The following is a 17,426-nucleotide window of genomic DNA, read 5'->3' as shown; positions in this document are numbered from 1 at the left end:
AAGGATGACTTCCTTTAGAATCAAGGTGTACTTAACTACTAGCTTTTGAGGAAAAAGGGAGAAGTTTATGCATAAAGGAAAAATTGGCGATAAACCATACTGATTATTTGATCTCCTTTTTCCTATATTTTCCCTTAAACTATTATGAAACTACTAAAAAAAATCTACTTAAATTTGATCAACTTGTAGAAAAATCTGAAAGTTAGGAATCAAAATTACTTTGTAATGAAGCTAAAGATTCATAATCTTAATCAATAAACAAAATTAACACAATCATATAATAGAGAAGATGAGAAAATGTATCCAAATAAGAAGGAAAATATTACACAAGATATTTGAATTTGGAAAAGGTAAACAATATCAATATATTTAAAAAAAGACAAGGCTAAGTATAATTATAAAGGAGAACTCTAAAAAATAAATAGAGAGAGAGCGAGAGAGAGAGAGAGAGAGAGAGAGAGAGAGAGAGAGAGAGAGAGAGAGAGAGAGAGAGAGAGAGAAGATCCTTAAATATATATACAAGATTTTCTTTGCATAGTTGAGGTATAACTCCAGTTATGTCATGAAGTTTCAAACACTCACTTAGGGTTGAGTTGCATGTAAGGAAAATAATAGATCAAACCAAAATGTATTTGATAGATCTACATGAAGAACTCAATGAAGGAGTGACAGAGATACCACATAAATGTTCTTATGATTTTTACTATCCTATGTAAACTAGAAACATGGTAGAGGGGTCATCGCCAACCACAAATAGGAATTAGATGATTTGGATGAATTGACCAATGACATATTGATGGCACCACCTAAACTATTGGGTTTAATTAAAAAAATTTAATGACTTTAATCCTCTTTTGGACTTTATCACATATAGTCTCTTCAATTACCTCAACCGTTGGGTAATTGCACCAAGATGGTGGACACATAATTGAAAAACTTAAAATTTGCAATAACTTGATGAGGTTATGAATGACCTCAAAATAGGGCCAGGCTTAGTAAAAATTCCTAGCCAAAAAAAACAAAAAAAAAAAAAAAAATGTTTAGAAATCGATTGGCTTCCAAAGGACCAAAGGTTCTTTAAAACTTGACTAGGTTTTGAAGAGCTTATTTATTTTTTGAATGGTCATAGTTTTGGCTATTTTCAAAGCCTAAAACTATGGACCAACAAAGAAAGGAAGTGGAAAACAATCAAAATTTGATTGTGTTTCCAATAAATAAGCATGCTATTCCATCACTTTCATCCTTTTGCAACAATAACAGGCAGTAAAAAAGGTAAGATTCCATTTTTATCATTTTTTTTTTCCTTTTTTTTATTAATTTAGGGTTTTTAATTGATTTATTATTTTTAAAAATTTATATATCAAATGCTTCAAACAATCCCAAAAAATAAAACAAAGATGAAATACCACTTTCTCCACAAAAAACTTAACCATACCATGAAAATATTTTGCATGAATAAGCACAAAACTTCAAGTCACTATAGGACAACCACAAAACCCTCAAGCTAGTAGTGCACAACTAAAAAATCCCTAAAATATTGCTCCTCAACAACCACTACCACTAATAAACCCAATGCATATTCCATTAGATCATGATAACATTGCACAAGAGACCTCACCAACCACCTTACACAAAATAGTTTACAAATTTCATAGATGACCAATAGGTTGATGTCCTCTAGTCTTAATCACCACTCAACCCTCACCAATACACTAGATCACATGACCAATAGTACAAATGAGTTGTTAATGGAGGTAACAAAATGGGGTTCATAGAGGGATAAGTGTCATGAATTTTATATGTATGGGTTGTCATATGATCAAGTGAAAGCTAAGGGTACACTTAAAAGTGATATATGTGCTCTTTTCAATGATCCTTTGACTAGAAACTCCCTAAAAGAAACTATGAAAATCTTTTATATACATTAGTGTATCCACAATAGGATGAAATCATATTTTTGGGATAGCTTGTATATGGTATTCAACCTACCACCATGTAATAATTATAAGGTTCCTTTATATGTTTTAAGAATGTTATACAATAAGCTTATCCTTGCTGAGGGAGAGGCTCTACATAGGATAGACATGGGGACCATAGGGTGGAATCACAACATAAGAGACATAAAAGAAGAAAAACATGGGTCATATTACATGGTCTCAATAGTCATAAAGGAACCTATGGATTTAAAGATTCTTCATGCAGCTACATCATTGGATGATGTCATTATTCGACATGACACACATTTAGCTAAACAAGAGGATGGGTCATCATCTGTGATACCTCCATCATCATTACATGTAGCATTAGGGTTATTCCCATTTTTGACACTTGTATTATCACTACATGCATATGTGAACCCACAATAGTGGGTTACACTTTTTTGGAGAAAGAAATTCCTCCAAAATCGTGCAACTATGAATTTTACATTTCTTAGTTTCGATAGAAATAAATTAGTTTCTATTGAAACTTTTCATGCCATGTAGTTCCGATCAAAACTACATAGATAGTTTTGATTGAAACTATCTATGTAGTTTTGATTGGAACTATGAAACCCGATCGAGGTTTGTTAACCCCATTGTCGGGCTTCATAGTTTCAATCGAAACTATCAAAACTAGTTATAATAGTTTTGATCAAAACTAACAAAACAAAAGAAAAGTGCAAATAATCATTACCTGACCCCACATGTCATTTTAGATAGTGGGCTGAGAGTTTTCAATTAGAAGTGCACAGAATATAGAGGCATCCAAATTTAGCAGCCTTGAAAAAAGGTACGATTTTCCCTCTTTAACCTATTCTATACAATTTTAGTTTTATTTTATATATTTTTAGTTTCATTTTATATATATTTTTTGTATGTATGTATATATCATATATATGTATACATTTATATATCATGTATATATATATATATGTATACATATATATCTTGTATATATGTATATATATCATGTATGTATACATATATATCTTATATATGTATATATCATATATATACAATGTGTGTATACATGTATATATACAAATATATATATATATATATTATATTCATATCACATACATGTATATATGCATATGTATATATACATATATATGTATATGTACATGTACATATATACATATGTATGTATGTATATACACACACACACACACACACACACACACACACACACACACACACATGTACATATGAACTTAAATTTTAATATATTATAACTTCACGTGCGTACAATAAAAATTTAAATGTATGTGTACATATCCACAATATGTATGTATACATACACATACACATACACACACATACACACACACACACACACATATGTATGTATGTAACATATACATATACATATACATATATATATACATATACATATACATATATATATATATATATATATATATATAGATATATATATATATGTATATGTATATGTTACATACATACATATGTGTGTGTGTGTGTGTGTGTGTGTGTGTGTGTGTGTGTGTGTGTGTGTGTGTGTGTGTGTGTATGTATATGTAACATATACATATACATATATGTATATATATATATTTTGGATATGTACACATACATTTAAATGTGTATGTATACATACATATTTTGGATATGTACACATACATTTAAATTTTTATTGTACACACGTGAACTTGTAATGTATTAAAATTTAAGTTCATATGTACATGTGTGTGTGTGTTTAAATCTTCACCTTATCCCTAATAATTTAAATTTAATGAACTTTAACCCTAACATTAGTTCCAACAGGTTAGGTCATGATATGAACCCTAATATAAACTTCACCTTGACCTCCTCACCCTAATCTTAAGTCTAATTAAACCCTGACCAAAACCTAATCTAAAAAATAAATATAATTGTGCAATCCTAACTCTAAATGTTATGTAACACAATGCTAACCCTCATGTAAATTTAATCCTAATCTTAACTCTAAATATTTTATATTTACCCTAGAAATGACCTTGGTTCTAACCATAACCATAAAATCTAAACCCTAATCATAAACCTTTAAACCTAAAGTTATATTGAATTTTAACCCAAAAATTATCCCTAAACCTAACCATGATGTGAAGACTAGCTATAAATTTTTACAGCACATTCCTCACATCTTAATGCTAAAAAACCCTAATATGAATCCTAACTAAAAAATTTAATCTAGATTTACACTAAGCCTAAAAATTTAATCCTAAAGATCCAGTTGTCACTTAGGTTTTCACCCTTGTCCAAGGCCTATGCGCGAGGACAACCTAGTGAAACATGGAAACAACCTCCAAGCTATGGGACTTGAACTACGAGGTTGAGTCTCCGGAGAAGGCCGGCTTCCTCTTACTGTCAGGGCGCACCTATCTATTCTCAGAAGGGAAAGGGAGAAAGAGAGCATTAAAGCAAATCTGCCTAGTCTAATCTAAGGTGGTGATGCACCAAAATAGAGTGTTCAGACTCATTCCTGCCCATATATGCACTACAAAACTAGGGTAACATACAAAAGTCATACACGTCCAGACTTATATCGATCAATAATCACATACAGATCAAAAAACCAACTGAATGACACCAGGAAAAGAAGATTTCACTTGTATATTATCCAATAGGCCAAAGATAGATACAGTATGTGGACCACTAATCTCAATAATGCATCAATGAGAGGCAAAATGAAGCACATACACATTGACCAGTGAAGAGAATGACACAGGATTCTATGTAGCTTAGAGACATAGGGATTCTACACTGCAAGTCTGCAAGCAGTAGCAGAGAAAATCAGGAAGAGTCAACCTTAAGAACAAGTCACCAAATCGCCTTTATAGATCAGGCATAATTAAAGATTTCTGTGTCACACTCACTTCTTACCTACTAGCATTAACTTCCCATCTTGAGAATCCAATCGAAGATCTGATTGAATCCTGGCTTGCATACCAAGAAATCTCATATCTTTCTGAGAAAGAGCCTGGAGAAGATAGAAACGGCGCCACAACATTCCCTAACATGGTAGATGGATCGACTGAATAGATGGATTGTCCCTCTGCACCTGATATTCACTCTAAGTTGGTGGCAATTGATTATGAAATCAGATCCACGGCAAAAAATAAATAAATGATTTCTATCCTTTCTGGTTCACGAAACAGCAGGGTCCAAAAAGGTCAACCAGGTCCACATGCTGACTGGGCCATGTGGGGCAATCACTTTCGTCCCCTTTGCCACCCTGGCAGTCCCCTTCACGCGCTGACCACACCTTTATGTTTGACTGGGTGCTACGTCCCTATGGGCACCATATCCTGAAGTTCCTAATAGCGACATAGTGCCCAACAGTTATCTCTATCCGTGGTTGTACCAAACTGTGACTACGATACCCCAACCAGACTGTATCATTGACTTGGCAACTTAACTGTCAGTCGTAATTGTGATGTTAACTGTGCATCCAAATCTAGGCCCATGAGGACACGCGATGCATGGGTGCTAACTCGCTATCATAAAATTCACGCAGTTTCTCCATGGCGAGATACCGCCCTCCGCTGATCTTCGCAGATCTGACGGTGTAGAACTCGCTCCTGCAACGTGCTAGTTGCGTTGAAGATCTAGTGCCACCTCATGTCTATGTTTTGATCTGGCATATGTGGCATTCCTTCATTGGCCTAACGTAGCACCATTCTGGCGAATTCCCTAACACTTGGCCCCACTGACCTGGCACATGGTACTAAGGCGCTATATCGCTATGGGAAAATCGAGGCAACCTTCCCATAGCGAGATAGCGCCCAACTACCATCTCACCCTTTGATGCAAACATGGCGTATTCTGAAATGCCACCGTGGTAGATGAGGTACCACCCTAACCAATAATGAGGCCACAATTTTAGATAGCTCATCCCACCTGTCTCGTCCTTCGGTCCCACCAAGCCTGAGAGTCCGTCATGGTATGTTTTCCGTTTGGGCGCTATGTCGCCAACTGAAAACTCGTGAGTTTTTCGATGGCGCCATGGCGCCCCACTAGCATTTCTAAAGTTTCTTGCTGCCTGATCTCTTCCCGCCGCAAAACTGGCCCATCATAAACTTTCTTGCCGTCACACTTCCCGGCCGGGCACTATGTCGCCAACATAACCTTCGCACATCTCTGCCATAGCGTGATGGTGCGTACCGTCGATCGGCCTCGATCCAATGATCATGGAGACTCGTCATTCCATAACTCCCCTTGTAAGTCACTGGGCCCGCGACACATGTGGCACTTCCCTATTGGTCCGACGATCGCTTAATCCTTACCGCGCCATCTACGTGAAACCTGGTTCCATCAAGACACGTGGCGCCTGGGCACTATGTCACCAACGTTAACTCTTGGGTAGTTCTCGATGGTGAGATAGCGCCAGCCGTAGATCCCTATGGATTCGACGATTGTGAAGACTCGCCCTTCCTCCCGAAACTACTAGGCCTGCTAAATGTGTGTCGGCATTTGATTCGTTCTCCTGATGCTGATGGGTAAGACCTGATTCCCACCGACACGTGGTAGATGGTCGCTATGTCGCCATGTTAAAACTCGTGCATCTCTGCCATAGCGAGATGGCGCCATCCGCTGATCTGGATCGATCTGACGGTGGAGATCCTACCCTTCCATGTATCGATGACACTGACTAAACTCTGACTTGGAGGACGTGGTTGTTCTTTATTGGCCCAATGAGACACCTCCCTAGTCTGACAAAGCACCAACTCGGAGGGTTTGTATCACCTTGACCCCACTGATGAATACGTGGCTACATCATATTTTCCATCTTGACGTCAGGCTAGAAAATTATGTTGCAGAGTACCGACGGGACCCATTTGCCTGACCCTTCCTCGCCACGGTCAATTTTTTGATTGGGTGCTATGTCACCATCGGAAAATGCATTGGTTTTCTGATGGCGCCATGGTGCCTTGCCGTGTTTTGAAACTTCTGGTCCGTGGAAACGTGTCGCCCGCCGACGTGAGCATCACCGTCGGGCGCTATGTCGCCATGGAGATTTTCTGGCTGGCGTGCGATAGCGACATAGCGCTTGCGGTGCTGAAAAACTTTCCCGACCCGCCCTCTATTGTAGCTCACTCGCCGGACCCACCAGACACGTGTCAATTGGGCGCAATGTCGCTGATGTAACTCTTGGGCAGTTCTTGATGGTGAGATCGTGCCGATCGTCGATCTTGCTAAAATCTGACAGAGAAGATCCTACGGGCTGCAAAATACATCATAAGGTTCGATCTTGGCATAAAAAATAATATTTCCGCGGCTAGCCGTTGGACGAGCCGAGTATTTAAAATTTAAACCTTTGGCGAGTGAGAGAAAGGTAACAATTCTGGCGACTCACAGGGGGCATGAGCCTGCTCAATGCATGACCAGTGCCTGAGAATGATCCATTGGGCCATGGAGTCAGAAAAGAGGGCTTGGAAGGTATGGAACCGAGAGCTGCAAGAAACTCGAACACTAAAAGAGGAAATCAAAACATTAAAAAACCCTTGAACTCTGGCTCTGCGACTTGGAAACAAAAAATAGGACCTCCTCAGCAACTTGAGACTTGTCAAAATTTCAAGGACTGGCAACTCAAGGGAGAAACTCTGTGCACGTGCACTTATTGGAAAATAGGAACAAATAGAAAGAACTAAACTACTTATGTACATGGATTCCCAAACTTTTAGAAATAGGGCTTCAAATGGATCCCATTGACTAGAATGGGCAGAACTTCACCATTTGGCCTGCTTAGCTAGAACGCTTTGGCTTGTTTGCGACCGGAGATCAGATAAGGGCCACTCCATAGTGGATCAAATTTGGAATGTCTTCCTGGTTTTTCTCTGTCTGAATCCCACTTGAGAACCAAATCTCCTTCTCTGAAGATTCTGGCCCTTGCCTTCTTGTCAAAGCTCCTCTTCATCTGCTGCTGATGTATCTCTAGAGTTTGCATAAGTTTGCTTCTCTTTTCTTCCAGTTCAATTAGTTCTTCCATTCTTACTGACATGGCATCATCTTCAATTAGTTCCAGCTGATGAGCCAACTCCAAGGATGGGAATTCCAATGAGATTGGAAGTCTGGCCTCCCTACCATATACCGACACAAAAGGTGAATTCCCAATAGATCTCTTGGGCGTTATCCTATCAGCCCATAGACCCATTCTTATCTTCTTATGCCAGGCCCTCTGGTTGTCTTCTATCATTCTCTTTATGATTCTGATTAGATTCTTATTGGAGGATTCAGCCAAACCATTACCCTGCGGGTAGTAATTTCATGATGTGCTCAGATAGATATTGTGACTCATTGCCCATGCACAAATTTGGGTTCCAACAAAAGATTTGGCATTATCTAAGATGATAGTAGAAGGAGCTCCAAACCTAGATACAATTCCATCAAGGAATTCAACAACTGATGGCTCTGTAGCATCCTTCAAGGCAACTGCCTTTGTCCACCTAGTGAAATAATCAGTAGTAGCTAAGATCCATTTATGACCTACACTAGATGGAGGATTAATGGGGCCTATGAAATCCAACCCCCACTGGGTGAAGGGCTGATCCACCTGAATGGGATGAAGAGGAAGAGCTGCAAGTCTCTGTTTGCCTGAGAAGAAAGCGCACTTCTCACATTTTCTCACATACCTATGACAGTCATGAAACAAGGATGGCCAGTAATAACCAACCCTCATGATCTTCATGGCAGTTGTTCTTGCAGAGAAGTGGCCACCATCAAGGCCATCATGGAGTTCTTTAATCATCCTTTCAGCCTGATCCTCTTCAACACATCTCAATAGGGTCCCATTAAAATCCCTCTTGAATAGGATATCATCAATCACAACATAGGGAATGGATTGTAGTCTATATTGTCTTCTTTTAGCTCTGTCCAATCCCTGAGGGTATCCATTCCCTGATAAAAAGTTCCTCCTGTCATCTGTCCAGCTCCTTGGGGCACTAACATTTCTTCCCCCTTGCTACTCTGTAATTACCATAGTAGCTTCTTCATCTGAATCCTGACTTGATAACATTTCTTTGCATAATCCTCTCTCTCTTACCAATTTGGTAATCTGAATGTCAACATCATATTCCATTACCCTAGTGATCCATCCAGCTCTCTTGTCACTGATATCTTTGTTTAACAGGAAGTCTTTTACACTTGCATGGGGCACCAACAAATGGATCCTATTATGGGATAAGAGGTGTCTGAATTTCTTCAAGGCTCTAATGACTGCAAGGGCTTTCTTCTCAACAAAGCTATACTTATCTTCATATTCCTTGAGCCCTTCACTAAAGAAGGCTATGGGGTGCTCCTCATTCTTGTCATTTGTTTGAGTCAAGATAGCAAAAATACTTGACTCACCACCTAAAGTGTAGAGGATGAAATCTTTCTCAAAATTTGGGTTCATGAGGGTAGGGACCGATGCTATGGTTGCCTTGATCTTTTCAAAATTCTCCTTCCCCTCCTTGGTCCATGAGAAGACCATATCTTTCCTGAGCATGGTTGTAAGGGGTTTCACCATGGTAGCAAGATTAGGAGTAAACCTTCTTACAAAATTTATCCTACCAAGGAAACTTTGCAGCCCTTTCTTGTGTTTAGGGAGAGGAAGGGCAAGTATTGCTTTTGTTCTTTCTGGATCAATGGTCAATCCATCCTTAGATACAATGTGTCCCAATAGTTTTCCTTGGTTTGTAGCAAAGACACATTTGGTTGGGTTGAGAGAAACCCCAAACTCTCTACATCTTAGAAATACCTGTCTCAAATGATCAAGATGATCTTCTACATTCTTGGAATACACAGTTATATCATCAAGGTATACTAAGAAAAACTTGTCAATTAATCTTTTAAAAGCTACCTCCGTTGCCTTTTGGAATGTGGCACCTGCATTTGTTAATCCAAATGGCATCTTGCAATAAGCATAGGTGCCCCATTTAGTAGTAAGTGATGTCTTGTATCTATCAGACTCTTTAACCAGCACTTGGTTATAACCAGAAAACCCATCAAGAAAAGAGAATCTCTTTGACCCACTGACCTTGGACAAAATTTGCTCCATAGAAGGAAGAGGATGGTGATCCTTAAGGGAAGCCTGATTAAGATCCCTAAAGTCCACACACAATCTGATTTCTCCATTCTTCTTCCTCACAGGGACAAGGTTAGCCACCCATGATGAGTGCTTAATAGGAAAAATTATGTTAGCTTCAATCAACTTGGATAGATCTTTCATCATCAAAGGTTCAATCTTGGGATTCACTGGCCTTTGCTTTTGTCTTACTGGTTTGACCCTATCAACCAAATCTATGGTATGCTGAAACAAACTAGGGTCGAAACCTTTTAAGTCATCATACGTCCAAGCAAATACATCACTAAATTCTTGACATAGATGAATGAAATTTTCTTGCTCAGCTTCAGAACATACCTTCCCCATGTTAAGAGATTTTCCATCAGCAATAGTAACTGGGGAATGGTCATCCTTTTCTGTAGCTAGATTCATTCCTTTATCCCTTGACCGATCATCAGGATTAAAGACACTCTCCAAGGTAATGAGACCCTTGGGCAGCTTGTTGGAATTGAGATGAATGATCTGATCACCATATTGATCTTGTAGTCTTGACTAATTTCTCTCTGAAAATTCTGCTTCATTCTACAAGAAGCTCAAAATTTGCTCATCAAACTCAAACACTTGCAAATGAGTATTATTATCAGGAACAGCAGGCCTTACCACCACCCTTATTTGTTGTTTCTTTTCTTCCTCAAGATTCCTTGGCACATCATAAGATGCACCCACTGCTGCAAGTCTATCAGCATATTTATTTTCTTTCCTAGGAATGCTTGGAAACCCTCAAGCAAATCCCAGACTCTGTGTTTATAAGACTTGAGCAGGCCATTTTTGGTGATATTCTGATTTCTCACTTGGTTCACTACCAACTCACTATCCCCATATACTTTCAAGGCTTGAATTCCCCTCTTTTGGGCAAGTAGGAGACCTTGGATCAAGGATTCATACTCGGCCACATTATTGGTACAACTGAATTGGAACCTAAAAAAGAAGTAGTATCTTATTTGTGCAGGAGAGATCAACATAACACCAGCCCCTGGTCCATTTCTATTCCTTGAGCCATCAAAGTACATACTCCATACTCCATTTATGTCATCATTAGTCCTAACAAGGTCAGGAACTTGAATCTCTTTCTCTATTATGCAATATGTACTAAGGCCTGTCTCAAGGGTTTCCGACATAGGCTCAAACTGACATGTATTTTCCCACTCATCTAAGAAGAAATCAAGAATCTCTGCTATGGAAGTGACAGGCTTGTTTACTATGTTATTTTCGTCCATCTCTAGGATAGGGCAATTCATATTGATGAAGTTGGGAGTGTAGGGTTCAGTGTGATGAAGGGCTTGAGGTTCTACTCTTATTGAAGCATTGGCCCCATATCTGGTCTTAAATGACATATAAGACCAATCAACAGATATGAATCCACCAATTTGAGCAGTTAAGTCTCTTGAAAGACAGATGGCAAAATAGGGCTTAACCTCAGCAACAGATATGTCTTGAATCATAGTACAACCAAGGCATGCATGTAGGGCCATTTCCACACTTCTAAGGATGCCTACGGTTTTGACAGTACTCCCATCTAGTTGTAACACATCCCTAACAATGGGCTCATATTTCATCCCTAAAGCATCAGCAACACACCTAGGAATTACTGAGCTACTAGCCCCCAAATATATCATGCAATTATGGACTAATTTTCCCCCTATAATCAGAGAAACATAAAATGGAGGAGGTCTAACCTTTTTATTTGTCTCCACATCTCTTGCTGGTTGTACTAAACTAGTGGCACTCTCCATGGTAGATGACTGATCCTTGGGTTCAATCCTTTCCAATTCTTGCTGCAGCATCTTCCTCTACATTGGTATGGTAGCACCAGCATCCCACATGAAAATTTTTACATTGGTCTTCTTCATTTTCTCTGCCACACTCAATGGTGCGTTAGGAATTTTGGTAGAAACTTTGGGAGCTGCACTCATGAGAGGTTGAGATGGAGCAACATAGGGATCACTTGCATTCTCCTCTCTTGGACCTTGCCTTTGTTGTTGTGAAGTGTTTGTTTGCTCATTTTTTGTCTGTGTGTTAGGTATAACACTTGAAGTTGAGGCTTGGTTAGGAGAAGGAGGAGCAGCATGTTCCATAGCTCTCTTCTTGCTTCTTGTGTTATGAGCAACGAAATCCTGGTTTACATTACAATGCTCCTCCATCTGGTGATTCATAAAAGAGCAATCACCCTGCCTCTGAACATATGAGGCCTCCTTGGGATGATCTTCCTTGTGTGATTGCTTTATTGTGGACTCCTGGACAGTTAGGGCCAAATAAGACTCTACTTTCTGACATAGGCAGTAGGTATAAGAATAGTTACATGAAGGACAAAAATCTTGGTCTTGGACCAAGTTATTTTGAGGGACTATAGCTCTGTTCTGATTTGAGCTTGAAGCAGAAGCATGACTATTCTGCCTATTCTGATCAAAAGAGCTATTCCACTAATTAGGAGGCCTACCACCACTTAGAGCCTAGTGTTGTAATTGGGGGGGCTTGCCACTTTGGGCTTGCTGCCTTTCTAAGGCCACCACCTTGTTACTCATCTTTTGTATTAGAGAAAAACTATCCTCTAATCTCTTCCCTTGGTCCTTCAACTCCCTCCCCTACTCTTGTAATTTTTTATCCAGGGTCTTCTCTCTTTTATCTGTGTTCAGCACTAGACCTTGGAGCATTTCCTTGAGTTCATCTATTCCATTTGAGGATGTGGAAGCTTGGGGAACTGGAGTAAGGGCTTGTGACATAGAAATTGTAGGAAGAGGCGCTATTGCTGGTTGGTGGTTGGGAACATCAGGAAAGAAAGGCATAAGAGGCCTTAGAGCCAACTTCCCACCTTGTATTAGGATATTCTTAGCTTTTATAGCTATCTCATAAGCATTTGGTAATGTATCTCCTCCCATAGTTTGGATTGTGGTGGCAATGTCACTGTTCAAAGCTCTAAGGTAATGCAAGAAGGCATTACCAAGAGTAGGTTTCACTATAGTAGGTATTCTATCCCATGTCTTTTGGAATCTGTAATTAAAATCAGTCATACATTTATGGGGGGCTCTTTTTATTGTAGTCAGCTGCTCTAGTAGTGACAAATGGTCACTCTTATCCTCAAAATGTTTGCATAATCCTGCTCCTAGTCCATCCCAATTTGTTATGGAACCATGAGCTAAGCCTCTATACCATTGTAATTCTTTTCCTTTTAAAGATGAGGCTAGAAGTCTGATGGAAACATCATCTTCTATAATACCATGAATATTGCAGACATTCGCTACCTCTTGGATATGCTCTAGGGGGGAAATAGAAGTTTCACCAGTAAAATCAGGTATGCTTTTTAGTGCAGCTACTGGTATATCATGTCTTTGGGCTAACAACAGAGGACTTCCACCATTAAAGGTGGCAAAGGGATGAACTCTTGGCTGTGCCATATAAACAAGTGTTTTATTGATGAGTGTTGATGGCAATCTAGGCTGAGTTCGAATAGTATGGGAAGTAGAGATAGATCTTATAGGTATATCAACTATTATTCTACCCCTAACTGGTGATAATGAAGTTCTAGTCCTTCTTCTCCTAGGATTTGAAATAGAAAGCTCTTGATATTGAAATTTACCTCTAGAAGACGCCCTTGTTTTAGTCCTAGGCATGAATTACTACAAACTTGGTCTGGAACCTGACTTTTTGATGTTCGGAGTCACCAAGTACTTGAAGAACTAGCCTCTTAAAGGCTCAAAAACTAAAGCCAGAACTACTTCTTCAGCGTTGATCCTTGGAATTCTCTCTTCTTAACACCAGTAGACCTTAAATCTCCTGATATGAGTCCCACCGGGCGTGCCAAAAACTGTTGTCACTTAGGTTTGCACCCTTGTCCAAGGCCTATGCGCGAGGACAACCTAGTGAAACATGGAAACAACCTCCAAGCTATGGGACTTGAACTATGAGGTTGAGTCTCTGGAGAAGGCCGGCTTCCTCTTACTGTCAGGGTGCACCTATCTATTCTCAAAAGGGAAAGGGAGAAAGAGAGCGTTAAAGAAAATCTACCTAGTCTAATCTAAGGCAGTGATGCACCAAAACAGAGTGTTCAAACTCATTCCTGCCCATATATGCACTACAGAACTAGGGTAACATACAAAAGTCATACACATCCAAACTTATATCGATCAATAATCACATACAGATTAGAAAACCAACTGAATGACACCAGGAAAAGAAGATTTCACTTGTATATTATCCAATAGGCCAAAGATAGATACAATATGTGGACCACTAATCTCAATAATGCATCAATGAGAGGCAAAATGAAGCACATACACATTGACCATTGAAGAGAATGACACAGGATGCTATGTAGCTCAGAGACACAGGGATTCTACACTGCAAGTCTGCAAGTAGTAGCAGAGAAAATCATGAAGAGTCGACCTTAAGAACAAGTCACCAAATTGCCTTTATAGATCAGGCATAATTAAAGATTTTTGTGTCACACTCACTTCTTACCTACTGGCATTAACTTCCCATCTTGAGAATCCAATTGAAGATCTAATTGAATCCTGGCTTGCATACTAAGAAATTTCATATCTTTTTGAGAAAGAGCCTGGAGAAGATAGAAACGACGCCACAACATTCCCTGACATGGTAGATGGATCGACTGGATAGATGGAGTGTCCCTCTACACCTGATATTCACTCTGAGTTGGTGGCAATTGATTATGAAATCAGATCTAAAACAAAAAATAAATAAATGATTTCTATCCTTTCTAGTTCACGAAACAGCAGGGTCAAAAAAGGTCAACCAGGTCCACATGCTGACTAGGGCACGTGGGGCAATCACTTTCCTCCCCTTTGCCACCCTGGTAGTCCCCTTCACGCACTGACCACACCTTTATGTTTGACTGGGTGCTATGTTGCTATGGGCGCCATGCCCTGAAGTTCCTAATAGCGACATAGCGCCCAATAGTTATCTCTATCCATGGTGGTACCAAACTGTGACTGCGATACCCCAACCAGACTATATCATTGACTTGGCAACATAACTGTCAATCGTAACTATGATGTTAACTGCGCATCCAAATCCAAACCCATGAGGACACGCGGCGCATGGGCGCTAACTCGCTATCATAAAATTTGCACGATTTCTCCATGGCGAGATAGCACCCTTCGCTGATCTTCGCAGATCTGACGGTGTAGAACTCGCCCCTGCAACGTGCTGGTTGCGTTGAAGATCTAGTGCCACCTCATGTTTATGTTTTGATTTGGCATATGTGGCAATCCTTCATTGGCCTGACGTAGCACCATTCTGGCAAATTCCCTAACACTTGGGCCCACTGACCTGGCACATGGTACTAAGGCATTATGTCGCTATGGGAAAATCGAGGCAACCTTCCCATAGCGAGATAGCGCCCAACTGCCATCTCACCCTTTGATGCTAATGTGGCATATTCTGAAATGCCACCATGGTAGATGAGGTACCACCCTGACCAATCACGAGGCCACAATGTTAGATAGCTCATCCCACCTATCCCATCCTTCAGTCCCACAAAGCCTGAGAGTCCGTCATGGTCTATTTTCTGTTTGGGCGCTATGTCTGCAACGAAAAACTTGTGAGTTTTCCGATGGTTCCATGGTGCCCCACCAGCATTTCTAAACTTTCTAGCTGCCTAACCTCTTCCCGCTACAAAATTGGCCCGTCGTAAAATTGCTTGCCATCACACTTCCCAGTCGGGTGCTATGTCGCCAACATAACCTTCGCACATCTCTGCCATAGCGCGATGGCGCCTACTGTCGATCGGCTTCGATCCAACGATCATGGACACTCATCATTCCGCAACTCCCTTCCCTTGTAAGTCACTAGGCCCGCGGCACATGTGGCACTTCCCTATTGGTCTGACGATCGCTTAATCCTTACCGCACCAGCTGCGTGAAACCTGGTTCCATCAAGACACATGGCACCTGGGCGCTATGTTGCCAATGTTAACTCTCAGGCAGTTCTTGATGGAAAGATAGCACCAGCCATAGATCCCTATGTATCCGACGATCGTGAAGACTCGCCATTCCTCCCGAAACTACTAGGCCTGCTTAACGTGTGTCGGCATTTGATTCGTTCTCCTAACGCCGATGGGTAAGACCTGATTCCCGCCGACATGTGGCAGATGGTCACTATGTTTCCATATTAAAACCCGTGCATCTCTTCCATAGCGAGATGGCACCATCCGCTGATCTGGATCGATCTAACGGTGGAGATCCTACCCTTCCATGTACCGATGACGCTGACTGAACTCTGACTTGGAGGACGCAGTCGTTCTTTATTGGCCCAACAAGACACCTCCCTAGTCTGACAAAGCACCAACTCGGAGGGTCCGTATCGCCTTGACCCCACTGATGAATACGTGGCTACATCTGATTTGCCATCTTGACACCGGGCTGGCAAATTGCATTGCAGAGTACCGACGGGACCCATTTTCCTGACCCTTCCTCACCATGGTGGATTTTTTGATTGGGCGCTATGTCACCATCAGAAAATGCATTGGTTTTCCATTGACGCCATGGCGCCTTGCCGTGTTTTGAAACTTCTGATCTATGGAAACGTGTCACCCGCCGACGTGAGCATCTCTGCCAGGTGCTATGTCGCCATGGAGATTTTTCGACCGGCATGCGATAGCGACATAGCGCTTGTGGCACCGAAAAACTTTCTCGACCTGCCCTGCATTGTAGCCCACTCGCTGGACCCACCAGACACATGTTAATTGGTTGTGATGTCGCTGATGCTAACTCTTGGGCAGTTCTTGATGGCGAGATCGCGCCGACCATCGATCTTGCTAAAATTTGACGGAGAAGATCCTGCGGGCTGTGAAATACATCATAAGGTCTGATCTTGGCATAAAAAATAATATTTCTGCGGCTAGCCGTTGGACGAGCTGAGTATTTAAAATTTAAACCTTTGGTGGGTGAGTGAAAGGTAACAGATCCCTAAACATTATATTAATGTATTGATCATGATTCTAATGATATAGCTCTAAATCCTAACCATGGTCCTAACTCTATGCCTAATCATGTAACTATAACCATAACATAAACCTTAATCCTAGGCAATACTAAACCCTAATGGGCTAATTATATTAAATTACTGAACATTTAACACTACATCCAAAATCTAATCATAATTCTATGTTCGTAACACTAACATAAGTCTTACACTAATATTAAACACTAATGATTTGACTAGATATAAGCACAATTATAACACTAACCCTAACTCTAACCATAATTGCTTACTCAACATAGAACACTATTTTGAACACACACTCCTTTAACCCTATCCCTAAATATTTTCCTAACCTTGACTTAATGAGAATTTACCATAATTAAACCCTAATAATGATCGTA

This window comes from Cupressus sempervirens, chromosome 10 (assembly GCF_028749045.1).
Source record: "Cupressus sempervirens isolate cs-2001-9-10 chromosome 10, ASM2874904v1, whole genome shotgun sequence".
Taxonomy (NCBI): Eukaryota; Viridiplantae; Streptophyta; class Pinopsida; order Cupressales; family Cupressaceae; genus Cupressus; species Cupressus sempervirens.
The sequence above is the reverse complement of the archived record's forward strand: the minus strand, read 5'-3'. Positions refer to the sequence as shown.